This window comes from Sorex fumeus, unplaced genomic scaffold (genome assembly GCF_029834395.1).
Source record: "Sorex fumeus unplaced genomic scaffold, SorFum_2.1 ptg000141l, whole genome shotgun sequence".
In the NCBI taxonomy this organism is placed as follows: Eukaryota; Metazoa; Chordata; class Mammalia; order Eulipotyphla; family Soricidae; genus Sorex; species Sorex fumeus.
This window is the reverse complement of record NW_026606198.1, coordinates 1,482,542-1,496,438: the sequence shown is the minus strand read 5'-3', so window position 1 is coordinate 1,496,438 and position 13,897 is coordinate 1,482,542. Positions and strand designations below refer to the sequence as shown.

Genomic DNA, 13,897 nt, shown 5'->3' with positions numbered 1-13,897 from the left:
TTTTAGGGATAGGCCTGCCAGGTGTTGCTCCAGGGCCCCCTTGCCCTTGGGGATTTCCTCCTGTTGATTCTTGGCTGTTTGAGCAGCAGTGACAGTGCTTGGGACCCCTGAATAATAATCTGGCAGTGTGCGAGGGGTCAGATTGTGTTGGGGATGATGCCCAGGTCATGCTCATATTATGTATGTGCCCTAACCCAAACATATAAGATGTAATTGTTTCTTTTGTGGAAGAGTCCTCCCTTTGTTTAGGTGGCCCAGGCCTCACTGCGAGTGATTCTCAGCCCAATGGTAGGTGGTTTAATTTGAGGGCCAATGTATGTGGTCTGATTTTTCCAGTGGTGCTCAGGTGCTCCCAAGGCCACATCTGGCAGTACTTTTGAAGGCCTTCTGCACTATCTTTCTTGATCCCAGAATTATCTGTTTTTTTTTAATCTACTGTTTAATAAGTGACAAAAAATTAAGACTTTTTTCCCCCCTAGGGGCCAGAGAAATAGTACAGCGAGATAAGTAAGTCACTTGATTTGCCTGTAACCAGTTTAGTTTGATCCCCAACACCACCTGGTCCCCCGAGCATTACTGAATTGGCTCTGAAGGTCTCTGAGCACAACTGGGGTACTCTAGATAATCCTTGGTACTGCAGTGCTTGAAGAACATTGCATTCTCAGACCCAGGCATTGAACTACTGACCACAGGACTGGCAGGAAGGGGCCCTTAGTCCCCTAATAGCACTTCGGAACCCTCCCCCACACCCACTTTTTTAAAACATGTTAGTCAATGTCAATCTATATATGTATAACTTGTATACATGGAATATATTGCTATTTTTGTTTAGTTCAAGATTATCAGGATAATTTTTGTTGTTCTTAGGAGTTACGGAACAGCATCAGTGAATCTTAATATCAAGACAGGAGGAAGAGTTCATGGAACTACAGGTAAAATTTGTATTTGCCAGTGCATCAGTAGGAAAGTAATGACTATAGCTGAAGAACGTACAGACTATAGTAGCTGTCACAGGTGATCTGAAGAGTGCTTCAGTTCAATTCAAGAGAGTCGTTTAAACTTGTGTCTCAAGGATGGGGAAACTTTTCTCTGTGAAAGGCTTTGTAAAAGAATACGTGTTTGTAGAATTTGTGGGTCACGAGGTTTCTTTTCCTCTTTTGATTTTAACTTGTTTGTACAACCCTGTAAGACCTGTTATAGTTCACAGCATATAAAAAGGGATTTAATACCTGGAAGTACAGGAATTTATTTGAATGAGCTAACAAGTTCCTAATCCATACACTTTATCTTAGAGTTTCTTCCCTAAAGTTTAAACTTACTGTTATTGATAACATGCTTATTCTTATAGTATGCCCGACTTTAATGTTCTCATTGAAGCCTTTGTTATATTGAGAGCTATCACTAGTAAAATGGTGTTTTCTGTTTTTCTCTCAGTATCTTGCTCATGCCATTCTTTCTCTATTTTGTATTTATTAAAAAAGGAACAGAAATCAAAGGGGTAGAGCTTGATGCACCTAGAAGTATTAATGGAGTTCCACTCTTGGAGGTAGATTTGGATTCTTTTGAAGATAAACCATGGTGTAAACCTGGTAAGATGATAAATGACTCCATACCCCTCCCTGGGACCAGCCTCAGTGACCCTCAAGGTCCTGGGGCACTCAGTGTGTGTGATGCTCAGTCTTCTGGGATGAACATTGTGGTACCCGGGAGTGTACATATGGATTCTTTGAGCACTCAAGGTGCTTATAAACTGGTTATAGTGATAGGCACATGAAACAAATCAATAATTAGTATTGCTCTGCTTTTATTTGTGTTTGAATAGTTTTTCTTTTATGTTTTGCAATGCTCAAGGCTTTCTTCTGACTCTGCACTCAGGGATCACTTCTAGTAGGCTTGGGGGCACCACATGGGGTACTGGGGGTCATACCCAGATTGGCCACATGCAATGCAAAAATGCCTTGCCCATTGGACTATCTCTCCACCCTTGCATTTGAATTTTTATTAATAAGTTCATATAGTACATATTGGCTGAAAGTTAAAATTGTCATTTAAGAACTAATGATATAAGAAGTCCACAGTAATGTATTTAGTGAAGTTAGAATACAGGTATTTTGTATTTTATAAAGAATCTCTTATGCAGATGATCTTGATCACTTGGTCACTTGATATCCCGTTATTCATTGATTCGCTCGAGCGGGCGCCAGCAATGTCTCCATTCATCCCTATCGCGTGCTATTGTAGCCCAATGGCATCTGCTCATTCTAGGAACACGAAGAGCCTCAAATCGATCATTCAGGGTCTTGATAAAGAAGTCTGATCATCTCATAAGTGGACGGACACATGATCTTTTGATGTCCCGTGGAATCCAGTCCGTAATGGCTCTAGTCCAGCAGTCATCTCCAAATTTCATTACGTGTCCAACCCATCTGATTTTCGACGCCTTGGCAAATGAGACAGCATCCCTGATTCTTGACCGTTGAAGAAGGTGGAAATTTCGGATTCTTTTCTCTCATTTGAGTGAAGCATGATACTCAAGCATAGCTCTTTGGATTCCTCTTTGGGAGACTCGAATAGCGTTCTCATCATGTTTGTGTAGGGCCCAGGTCTCTGAGGCATATGATAATGCAGGAAGAACAGTGGAATCGAAGAGATGTGCCCGGAGCCAGAGGTTCTTTGTCCTCTTAGCTATTTCTTCAACATTCTTGAAGGCGTTCCAAGCCACTCTCTTTCTCCTGCGCAAGTCAGGTGCCAGGTCATTCGTCATGTTGACTTGTCGACCTAGGTACACATAACTGTTGCATTCGGAGATGTTCATCCCATTGAGCGTGAATGGAACGTCAGGAACGAGACCATTTCTCGAGAAATGCAGGTGATCGTTGCTTATAAAATGGTATAACAAAAAATAAATGAAACTATAGTCTCTTCTAGCAAGGCTAATAATTTGGAGAGAGGAGTGCTGTAGATGAGGTCTTGCTTTGGTGGCAGGTCTATCTTACCTATCTTTCAGGTTATAGTTACAGGCAAGAGCTTCTAGATAGAATCACTGAAGCAATTTACTTCTTTTGCTTATCTACAATCTTGCAGATCTTACAGCTTATAGTTTCACTTGCCACCAGAAGTCAGGGACATGCTCAGATTAATCAGAGATTTTGGAAATAATGCAGAAAAGTACCACGGCTTGAGAATAATAAGTATTAGTGCTTCCTATGAACTTAATGCCTAAACTGTTTAAAGGACCAAAGAAATAGGCCAGGAGTTAATGGGCTGACCTTGCTTGCTGCCAACCTGGTTCTATCCCCAGCCGCACATGATTCCCCCAACCACCACCTGGAGTGATCTCGGAGCACAGAGCTAGGAGTAACTGATTACTGCTGAGTATGGCTCTGAAACTACAGCAACCAGCAAAGTTTGTTTGATTTGCTCTTCACGGCCACTTTATGAAACTTGTACTGAGAAGTCTTGGGTGGGCTGAATTAGATCTCTGTGGGAAGTCGTTCCTAATCTCGGGTATCTCTCTTATGTCTTTAGGTTCGTCTCAGCAGACATAAAGCAGTTCGACATTCTACACTTGCCCTAAACAGCTCCCAGTGCCAGGAACTGGCAAACTAATATTTTGGTTTCAATGGATGGTCTAAAAGGATTGTCAAGGTAGGAAGCGGGGAGAGAGTTCAAGTGCGGAACTTGTGCCCACCGTGTTCAAGGCCCTGGGTTTTGTCCTGAGTATTGCACGACTCCCAGCTGTGTGGGGTGTTACCCCAGCGGGCTCAGAGAACCTACAGACCTGATAGATGAGAGTCGTCTAAGTGAAAGTGTTTGATCACCGGTCACACCCCAGAATCAATAAGGTCTCAGTGAGTTGACGGTGGTGTCCATATTCTACAAGTCTTGTGTGCTCTGTATGTTCATGGCTGGGAAGTTTTGTTTAATGTTGAAGTCACAGGTTACTTCAACGGTTGGCAAGGATTGCTGGAGTTTCGTTTTGATTTCTAATTAAACTTTTTTTTCCAGAAATATGTTTTTGTTTTTTAGAATTTTATAGTGAAATACCATGAGGTACAGTTGTACATTTACAAATTTTTGTGCTTGGGTTTCAGTTATACAATTATCGAATACCTATCCCTCCCACCCCCCCCCCCCCCATCCTCCCCATCCCACCCTGCCTCTGTGGCAGGGCATTTCCCTTAGTTCACTCTCTCCTTTTGGGTGCTGTGGTTTGCGAAAGAGGCATTGAGTGGCATCTAATTAAACATTTTAAAATCTACATTGAGATGTTCAGAAGGACCTTCAATCTGAACTCTTAACAGCTTCAGGATCTTTCTGAACTTGAAGAAAGGGAAAATGAAGATATTGTGGTACCACTTCAGAAGCAAAGCGTGAAGATCTTCTGTGCTTTAGAGGTGGTTTTGTCGTCCTTTGGCAAGAGCCCTGGAGTTGGCAGAGCCGAGGAGACTTTGGATAAACTGGAAGGTCTCTGTGGGGACTGGAATGGGGGTGTGGGTAAGAATTCATTCTCTCTCTCCCTCTCTCTCTCTGTCTCTCTCTCTCTCTTTCTCTCTCTCTCTCATCATATTTTCAGATACATCACAAACTGCCCTCTCCTTGCTAAGTAAGCTGCTAAAGCCATGGGCCGATGCTTTTAATAATACTTGTTTAAATCTTAGGTAGTAACCAACAGAACCTTTTCTTTTTGGTGGGGGGAAGGACCTGGGGACCCTTCACAATTTTAGAGCTGTCTGCTTACCAAGAACCTTAGGGGTATAGGGATGGGAATAGTGTTTCTCCTATTTGGGGGTAACAGTCTTCTTTGTTCCAAAGTAATTTTTCAAATACAGATCATGTGTAATTGTCTGTTATCCCAGCGAAATCTTCATTTTGACAATGAAATACCCAAATAAAAATGTTTTTCCCCCCAGAATCTGTGGCATTTAGGCTTAGGGTATTAAATTAAAGGCAGCACTGTTAGTGAAAGAACTGGAACAGACTCTGGTAGGTGAATCTTAGGGAGAGACCAGCTCATCCTTTCCACTACCAAATCTTCCTCAAGCTCCTGAAGTTGATAGGTGATAGGGCAGATGTTTGAATGGGTTGTCACACCCCGTGGGGGGTAGGGGCGTGCCATCTGCCCGAGGTTATCTAGTCACCATCACCAAAGCCGCCTGCACTTCCCCATGGCCGGAACCAAGGGGAGGCTGACCAGATTGGTTTTTAATCTGAGAAGTGCACTCATCCCCTGGGAATGGGCTCAGCGCCCATCGGGATATATTAGCTCTAGAATTACCAGTTATCCAATTCCGTTATTCCTAGCTGTGGTATCCAGGTGACTCGGGTCTGCTTTGAACACTATAATATTTTTTTTTTTTTGCTCTTTGGGTCACACCCAGTGAAGCACAGGGGTTACTGCTGGTTCTGCACTCAGGAATTACTCCTGGCGGTGCTCAGGGGATCATAAGGGATGCTGGGAATCGAACCTGGGTCAGCCGCCTGCAAGGCAAATGCCCTATCCGCTGTGCTATTGCTCAAGCCCAGAACACTATAATTTTTGCAAAGTAATCGACTCCATGCCAGGCTGTTTTCCTCGAGGCACTCCAGAGAGGGGCAGGTGAGAGTCCTTCCTGTCCCACTACCCAACTGCCGCCACGCTCCAGGCCAGGGCGCTTTCACATTAGAAGACACTTCCTACCCATTTTCCATAATTGCCACACCATATTTGATGGAGTTCAGACAGTAGGCAACAAGTCATAGAGAGAAATATATAAATATTTGCCTCTTGGAGAGCCCATCAAGCTACTGAGAGTATCCTACCCACACGGGCAGAGGTTGGGGACTCCCTGTGACATATTCGATATTCTGAAAACACTAATACCAACAAGTCTCATTCCCCTTATCCTGAAAGTGCTCCAATCATTGGAAGAAGCTGCTAAAATCTCATCACTGGAAGGAATAGAGACGTTACTGGCACCCACTCGAGTAAATTGATAAACAATGGGATGACAGTGATACAGTGATTATTATAAAGTAACTTATTATTATAAGGTAAAAGGTAAAGGCCCTCCCATTGATCGTTGATTTGCTCGAGCGGGCCCAGTAACGTCTCCATTGGAGACTTTGTTGTTACTGTGTCTGGCATATCGAATACTCTCGGTAGCTTGCCGGGCTCTCCGAGAGGGGCGGAGGAATCGAACTCGGGTCGGCCATGTTGGCCGCTTGTAAGGCGAACGCCCTACCTCTGTGCTAAAATCAAAATATTTGATTACATTTAATATTCAAACGCCAATCCCACCACCAGTACACCTTCCTACCACCATATTTTGTATGTTTCCATCTCGAACCTGAACCCCTGCCCCAAAGCAGAACCGAAAGAATTTATTTTGTATTGTGTTCTGAATCAACTACTGAAAATACTCCAAAAAAGTTTCCTTAGAGGAAAGTATGTGAAGATTGTTCTATTTCCCCCAGGGACCATTAAGCCCTTCAATAAGAGGTTACTGACATGTTGTTAAAGGTTGAGCCTTGTTTGTTTGTGTGTGTGTTTGTGTGTGTATATATACACTCCTATATATACACACATCTGTAAAAATATATGTCCCTGTATGACTGGTAGCCTTCTACTTTAAATCCCATCAAATGTTTAGTGATACTCTTGGATTATTAGTGGTGTGAGGTATGTCAAGTTCCTAGTGTATAGTAGAGGAGTCCATAGGTGTCTAGCTTCAATTTGCCCATTTGAAATACATAATCAGTATGAGATTTGTGCCATGGTCTTGACTAATTCCCTTCGAGTTTACCTGTTTACGAATGTCCAGAATAGATCAGACAGCAAAAATGTATGGTAATAGCCCTGACAGAATATACCTACCAGAGAACCTTTGAGACATAGCCTTGCGTGGTACCTTCCCTTACTCATTAAGATCGTGATGTAGTTCTCTTTTTTATTTTTTTATTTTTGTTTTTATTTTTATAACCTTTTTATCTTCTCGGTTACTCCCAGCGATGTTCAGGGGTTACTCCTTGTTCTACACTCAGAAATTACTTCTGGCAGTGCTGGGAGGTCCACATGAGATGCGGGGGTTCGAACCCAGGTCAGCTGCATGCAAGGCAAACGCCCTACCTGCTGTACTAGAGCTCCAGCCCCAGTTCCCCTTTCAGAGGTCATAAAAATCAATTCTAGAGGTTGGCATAGTAAATCCATTTGTTTTGGTTGGATTTAGGATCATTATCATTCCTTACGAAAAGGAAGACCACTCAGAAGTTTGCTATTCAAAAGACTGTGCCAGATGCATTTCAGAAACTGCTCATTGTGGTTTAGGTAAGACTTTTGTAGGTTGTCTTGAAGTCCTGCAGTTTTCTTACTTGAAGAGCAAATAAATTGATTTTGAGAAATAATGGAAATATAAGTACTTCCTATTCCTCTATTTTCTAGATGCTTTACAGAGTAGTCACAAATTTGTTCTTTGTGAAATCTGTGAAAAATAATTACAGCAAATATTACCCCCAATGTATAAACGTAGAATAGTTTAGACTGTAGAGAGAGTATTTGATCCAATTCTTCTTTCTCAATTGTTTGTCAATAAAGCAGAAGAGAATAGTGGTTCTAAACTTCAGAATCCTCTGTTTAAGTACTAGTTCTGTCCATTTTTTTCTTTTCTTTTCTTGGTTTTTGGGCCACACCTGCTGACGCTTAGGGCTTACTCCTAGCTATGTGCTCAGGTACCACTTCTAGCAGGACTCGGGAAACCACATGGGGTGCCAGGGACTGAACCTGCGTTGTATGCATGCAGGGCAAATGTTCTACCCATAGTAATAGAACTCTGGCCCCTCTACTTTTTAAAATGCAGCTGTAGGTCTCTAAACATATATGTGAAGGTATTTCTAAGCCGCAATTTTCTTTTCTTTTTTCTTTGCTTTCTTGGGCCATACACAGTGATGCTCAGGGGTTAGTCCTGGCTCTGCACTCAGGAATTATCCCTGGCGGTGCTCAGGGGACCATATGGGATGCTGGGAATCGAACCCAGGTCAGCCATGTGCAAGGCAAACGCCCTCCCTGCCTCATTAAGCTGCAATTTTCTGAAAAAATATACTTTTAGTTTTGCTTACCTTATATTGTAAAAGTAAATAACACTTACCTAGAACTGCACTCATTTGTGGAATATAAAGTAACAGAATTGGAGACTAACACCCAAGGATAGTAGAGATCGGGACCAGGAGGATTGCTCCACAGCTCGAAAGCAGGCCTCGCATGCTGGGGGAAAAGGCAGCTCAGATAGAGAAGGGACCACCAAGTAAAGGATGCTTGGAGGGCCCATTCGGGATGAGAGATGTGTGCTGCAGGTAGACAACAGACTGAACATGATGGCCACTTAATGCCTATATTGCAAGCCACAACATCCAAAGGAAGAGAGAGATTGAAAGGGAATAGGGAGATTTAAAGGGAATAGGCCTGCCATGAGGCGTTGGGGGGGATGGGGGAGTCGTGGGAGGGATACTGGGAACATTGGTGGTGGAGAATGGGCACTGGTGGAGGGATGGGAACTCAATAATTGTATGACTGAAATGTAAGCACAAAAGTTTGTAACTCTGTAACTGTACCTCACAGTGATTCATTGAAAAAGAAGAAGAAACATACTGAGTAATAAAAATAAATATTTGTAAAGACTTACCTAGAATTCAGTAAAGGACGAAATATTCTAATTATTGGTACTGTTTTCTACTGAAGAGGAAACTTAACTGGAATGAGTTCAGGGTTGGTTTTCAGCACTGACATATTGAGTGGTTGTGATTCTATGTAGCAACCAAGTATGTGTTGTGCACCTTCACAATGATTCTGCTGGGGCCAGGAAGAAAGCTGAGAGCCTGGTGCACATGCTATGCATGTGGAAGGCCAGGGTTGGATTCCTGGCACAACATGAGCGTCCAGGAGCAGCCCCCAAGTACTTCGGTCAGGAGAAGACTTAACACTGCTGGGTGTGGCCCCCAACAAAAACAAATAGTGGTCATACTATTTAAGATTTTTAAATGTTCTCCTCTTATGGAATTTTCTAGTGCTATGGATATTTCCGGCTGTGCCCAAAGGAAAGTGAATAATCCGTAGAGAGTCCACAAACAGAATTGCTTTCCTTGCTTTATAGCCCTGCAGTCTTAGAGAAAGGAATTTTCAGTTGTCAGAGACCTTATTTATTACACGAGTAGCTCCTGGGTTGACTTCAGCCTTGCAGTCTGGGCAATTTTCTAGCAAAAGTGACTTCTGTGGTCAACTGGTAAAATTTCTATCAACTATAATAACTTTTGAGAACCAGTGGGGGTTTTGAAGATGGTACCAGAGCCTTGCATATCCCTGGCATGGCATATGGTCCCCTCTAGTACCATCAGGGAGCACAGAGCCAGGAACAGTCCCTGAGTACCAGAGGGTAGGATCTGCAAACCCCAAATAAAAAGAAATGAAAGAAGCAGTGGGTTGGAGAGATAGCTCAACAGGCTGAGCACATTCTTGGCATGCAGGAAGCAGGTTTCAGTTCCAGCTCAGCACAGCATTGCCAGGAATGACTCCAAGTACTAAGTGGGTATAATCCCTGAGCACCTTTGAGAATGGCCTCAAAACAGAGAGGCAAAAGGAACCAAACTTAATGTCTGCATTGACAAGGAAAATGCTCTTATTTTATGCGTTAGAAATAAAATTATTGGATGTATAAAGGAAATACACACCCACTATCACTGTGTACTACCTTCATAGAGAGAACATTTTAGCCAATAAGTTTGAATTGATCCTTGTTAACTTTATTTCAGAAAGTGGTAACGTAGCCGTGGAATATCGGCCTTTTGAGGAGCTCACTGATGCCAGAACCGAAGAGCTTCATGATTTAGTTCAAGTACATGAAAGAAAAACTCAAGGATGACATATACACAATGGTAGCAATTCAAAATAATGAGCAGATTTTAGAAGTGTTTAGCATGTGTAGGCAATTCTACCATCCCCAGAAAAATATGAAACTCTCAAGCTTTAGTTCAGAGAATTTCTGAAGTTTCCCTGAAGTCCTAGCCATTGGTTCTAAAGCCTTCTTTGAAATTTGGAGAGTTCTGAGTGCCCTCTGAGTTCTGTCAGAGAAATACCTTTTTGAACTCCTCTTAAACAGGATCTAGGGATTTGGGACCTTAAGTACGATTATGTTACAGCATTTGAAAAGTTACATTTTTTTTCAAGTATGATGTCATATCTAGAGCTCAGCATCTCATATATATCTTGTATGAAATATTTATATGAAATATGAAATATCTTTCTGTTAAGCCGATTGGTTAGGTTTGGTTTTTTTGGTGTTCCTTGAACAGGTCTCGGTAAAATTTATTCTGCCATTTCCAAAGCCTCCTGTTTTCATCTTGCTCTCTATAAGGCATGAATATATTGGTTTCTCATCACCCTGCTGGTGTTTGCATGTAGTGTTTGCTGATTTTTCTCTTTTTTTGATGGTTACCTTGTTCTTAAGAACCAAGAGATAAATTGATTATTTTTAAGATTTGCGGAGCAGAATGAAAACATGAATAATACTTTTAAGTTCCACAAACCATAAAAACTTGGGTTTGTTTCCTGTTCCCATTGATTTTGTTTTTTCCTACCATGATCCTTGTAATGAAATGGAGTGTGCCTTTTCTTGTTAAAAAAGAAAAGCTCATTTGAGTATGTTTTGTGTAATTTCTGAGTTGATAAATTGGACCTTCTTCAAAAAAGATCCTTAAAGTCAATGTCTTGCTATATCTGAAGAAGAAATATAAACTCTGTTTTCAAATTATTATGGGTGATAAATCCAAGACAGGCCCTTTTATAAATCAGATGTAAAATTTTAAAATGAGGTTTATAAAAATGGGCCACATTATAAACTTTTCCTGTTTTGGATCTCAGTGACAATATTTTGCACTTAAATACCTCTTATCTGAATTTTACAGGTTAAAAGGTAAGTAGCAGGAAGATAGTGTTTGGGAAGCATTCAGAAGTAAGCTTTTCTCTCCATTGTTCTGCATTTCTGGATTTTGATGCAATGCAGTATGAATTGTTTGCTTTCTTCAAGCTACATCCCTGCTCGACTACAGAATGGTGCTAACGAGTTAAATGAATGAATCAACTTGAAGGCTGATATGTGGATCCACAGTTCTGATTGGAATGTGGTTTAAACAGAAATTGTGTTGTTTTGTTCACACATTATTTACTTCTGCTTACCATTAGGTCTGCCACTAAAATCCATGGCTTAGGTTTGAGTTCGTTGGTTTGATCTGAAGATGTATTGGTATGAAACTTTGTAGGTGCTAACCTCAGTTCTAGTAGTTTGTCTGGAGGAGCCCTTCCACCTCCATGGATGTAGTTCCCTTACTTTGGAAGTATAAAATTTGATATAAGCTGGTTTCCTAAGCCTGGGACTGGGGGAATGGCATTGCTGGTTCAGCACCTGGGAAGGATCTGACTCAGCATCAAAAACAAGGTTGGAGAAAGAGAGTACAGGGCGGAAGGTGCTGCTAAGGTGCTTGCCTTGCATACAACCGATCCTGGTTTGATTCCTGGCACCACACATATACCCCCTAGCGCTCCCAACAGTGATTCCTGAGCACTGATGTATATAACCAGAACCTTCCCCCTATAGTAAATAATAAGCATCAAAAACCCAATTTGAGTGGCATTTCTGACCTTTCGCTTTGAGTTTTTCCATCCAAACAAATGATCTTATCCTGTTAGTCCCTAAAATTCTGTTCCTGGGCTGGAGCGATAGCACAGCGGTAAGGCGTTTGCCTTGCATGCAGCCAACATGGCAACCCGAGTTCGATTCCTCCGCCCCTCTCGGAGAGCCCGGCAAGCTACCGAGAGTATCTCGCCCGCACGGCAGAGCCTGGCAAGCTACCCATGACGTATTCAATATGCCAAACACAGTAACAACAAAAGTCTCCAATGGAGACGTTACTGGGCCCGCTCGAGCAAATCGATGAACAACAGGAGGACAGTGATCAGTGATCAGTGATGAAATATTTTATGAAAGAACCTTTCTGTTCAACAATTGCATAGTATTCCAAATTAGGAATTAACTTGTTAATTTCCAGGAGAACATATGAATACACTATGTGTGTATTCTAGGGATGCTGGGGGGTGGCAAAATGTGTTTAATATCATTGGGAACAAATTTGGAGTTGGATATATGTAATTAACATGGCTCAAAGTCAGAAAATTTATTTCCAAAGTTAGGGAGTTAGGGGAAGATAAAAAGAGAAAAGGTGATTCTGTTCCTCTTGTTGAAAATCTGTTTTTTTCCTTTGTAAAATAAATTTTATTTGTGGGTAAGGTAGCGGGATTCACACTTGGTGGCGCTCAGGAATTACCCAGCCTGGCTCGTTGTTATAATCACTTGTGGAAGTGCTCGAGGGACCAGGTGGTGGTAGGGATCAAATTCAAACCTTTCTTGTGCAAAGCATGCGCTCAATCTTTTGAACTATTGATCTAGTCCTGCAAAGAAATTTTTTAAATAGTTTAAATCAAACCCACCAAGAAAACTTCCAACACCTACAATTGGGTCTTAAAAGACTTAGCTTAGGAGCCTGAGACATAGTTCATCAGGCTGGAGCATGGACTGTGATGAGGGAGACCTGGGTTTGATACCTGCCACTGCATGGCCTCCTGAGCACTGTCAGGTACAGCGTCAAACACCTCCAGGTGTGGCCCCCAAAGAGACAACAATGTCCACCTTACTAAGAAAGGTGAGAAGACATTTCGTACTAATGCCAAAGAATTCAGAAAACGAACATCCATCCCTAAATGAGGCTACTCTTGGAACCAACTCCATTCGGGGCTCTCTACTCAACTAGAGAGTGGGAAGAAGCCCCTTCTCATGGAATTTATATTCTGGAAGTGTGAGATAATAAGAACTGATATGGATGAGAAGAAGGACTGTGAAGAAAGTAAAATGGGTACTAGTTACAGTATTGCAAGAGAGCCTTGTCACTTTCTGACGTGAACATCTTAAGTGTTCCCTCCGAGTGCTAGAAGGGCAGCCCTCTAGAAAGGAGCTTGCTCCTTTTTCTCCGTGAATTTATGTTGAGTTCCATGCAAGAAAGGGGGATTTCCCCAGGCCGGTGTAAAGGAGCGCATATGGCTGTTCATTCAGTTTAAGAACGGTCTTCCAGAATCAACTGTTTCTGGCCCCAGAGCCCTGCTTCAGAAAATGTTGTGTCCCTGATTCCGTGCTATCCCCTCTCTAGGAGAGTGATAAATAATCAGAGAGACTAAGAGCTTAAAGGAAATGACAACATTTGTGAACCCCCACCCACCCGAAGTAGTGCTCCTTTTGCAGGTCAACTGCCTTTCTTGGAAGCAGGATGGCCAAGGGGAGGAAGAATGTCTCTTGGATTTCAGTAGTGAGGAGGAAGCACCAAGACCACCACAGCTGGATTAGTGCTGTTGAATTCACCAGTGTTCCCTGTCTGGGGACAAGCTGTTCCTCCCCTACCCTCGGGGCTCCGCCCAGTCCCAGTCCTGTTGGGTGGCAAGAGTGGGAGGGGAGGCAAGGGGGGTGGGGTAGAGGACCTGATTGGATGTGTTTGGTGCCTTGGGGGAAGAAGGAAAGCCTGGGTCTTGCTGGCTTTAGATCCAATAAAGGTTGCTTAAAGGCTCATAAAGGTGCTGAGGGGGTGGGGCCCCCGGTTGTCAAGGGCCTGTGGTTGTCAAGGGCGTGGTTGATAAGGGCATGCAGGAGCAGTGCCCAGCTGCCTTAATCCTCAGGCTCAGGAAGACTACACTTCCTTAGCCATGAATGTGGGATTAAACATATTTATAATTCTTTACCTCTCCACCCATCTGCAGGGCGCTCCTCTCCGGGGGAGAGTCCTACCCCCAGTCCCCCTGGCCCCCAGCCCCCCAGGGCTCCCCAATCCC

At 42.7% G+C, this 13,897-nt stretch overlaps 1 pseudogene; it reads left to right on the top strand.

Moving 5' to 3' along the window:
* The first annotated feature begins 1,073 nt into the window (after positions 1 to 1,073).
* LOC130015914 (RAD52 motif-containing protein 1-like) lies at positions 1,074 to 13,418 on the top strand (annotated as a pseudogene).
* The last annotated feature ends 479 nt before the right edge of the window (positions 13,419 to 13,897 follow it).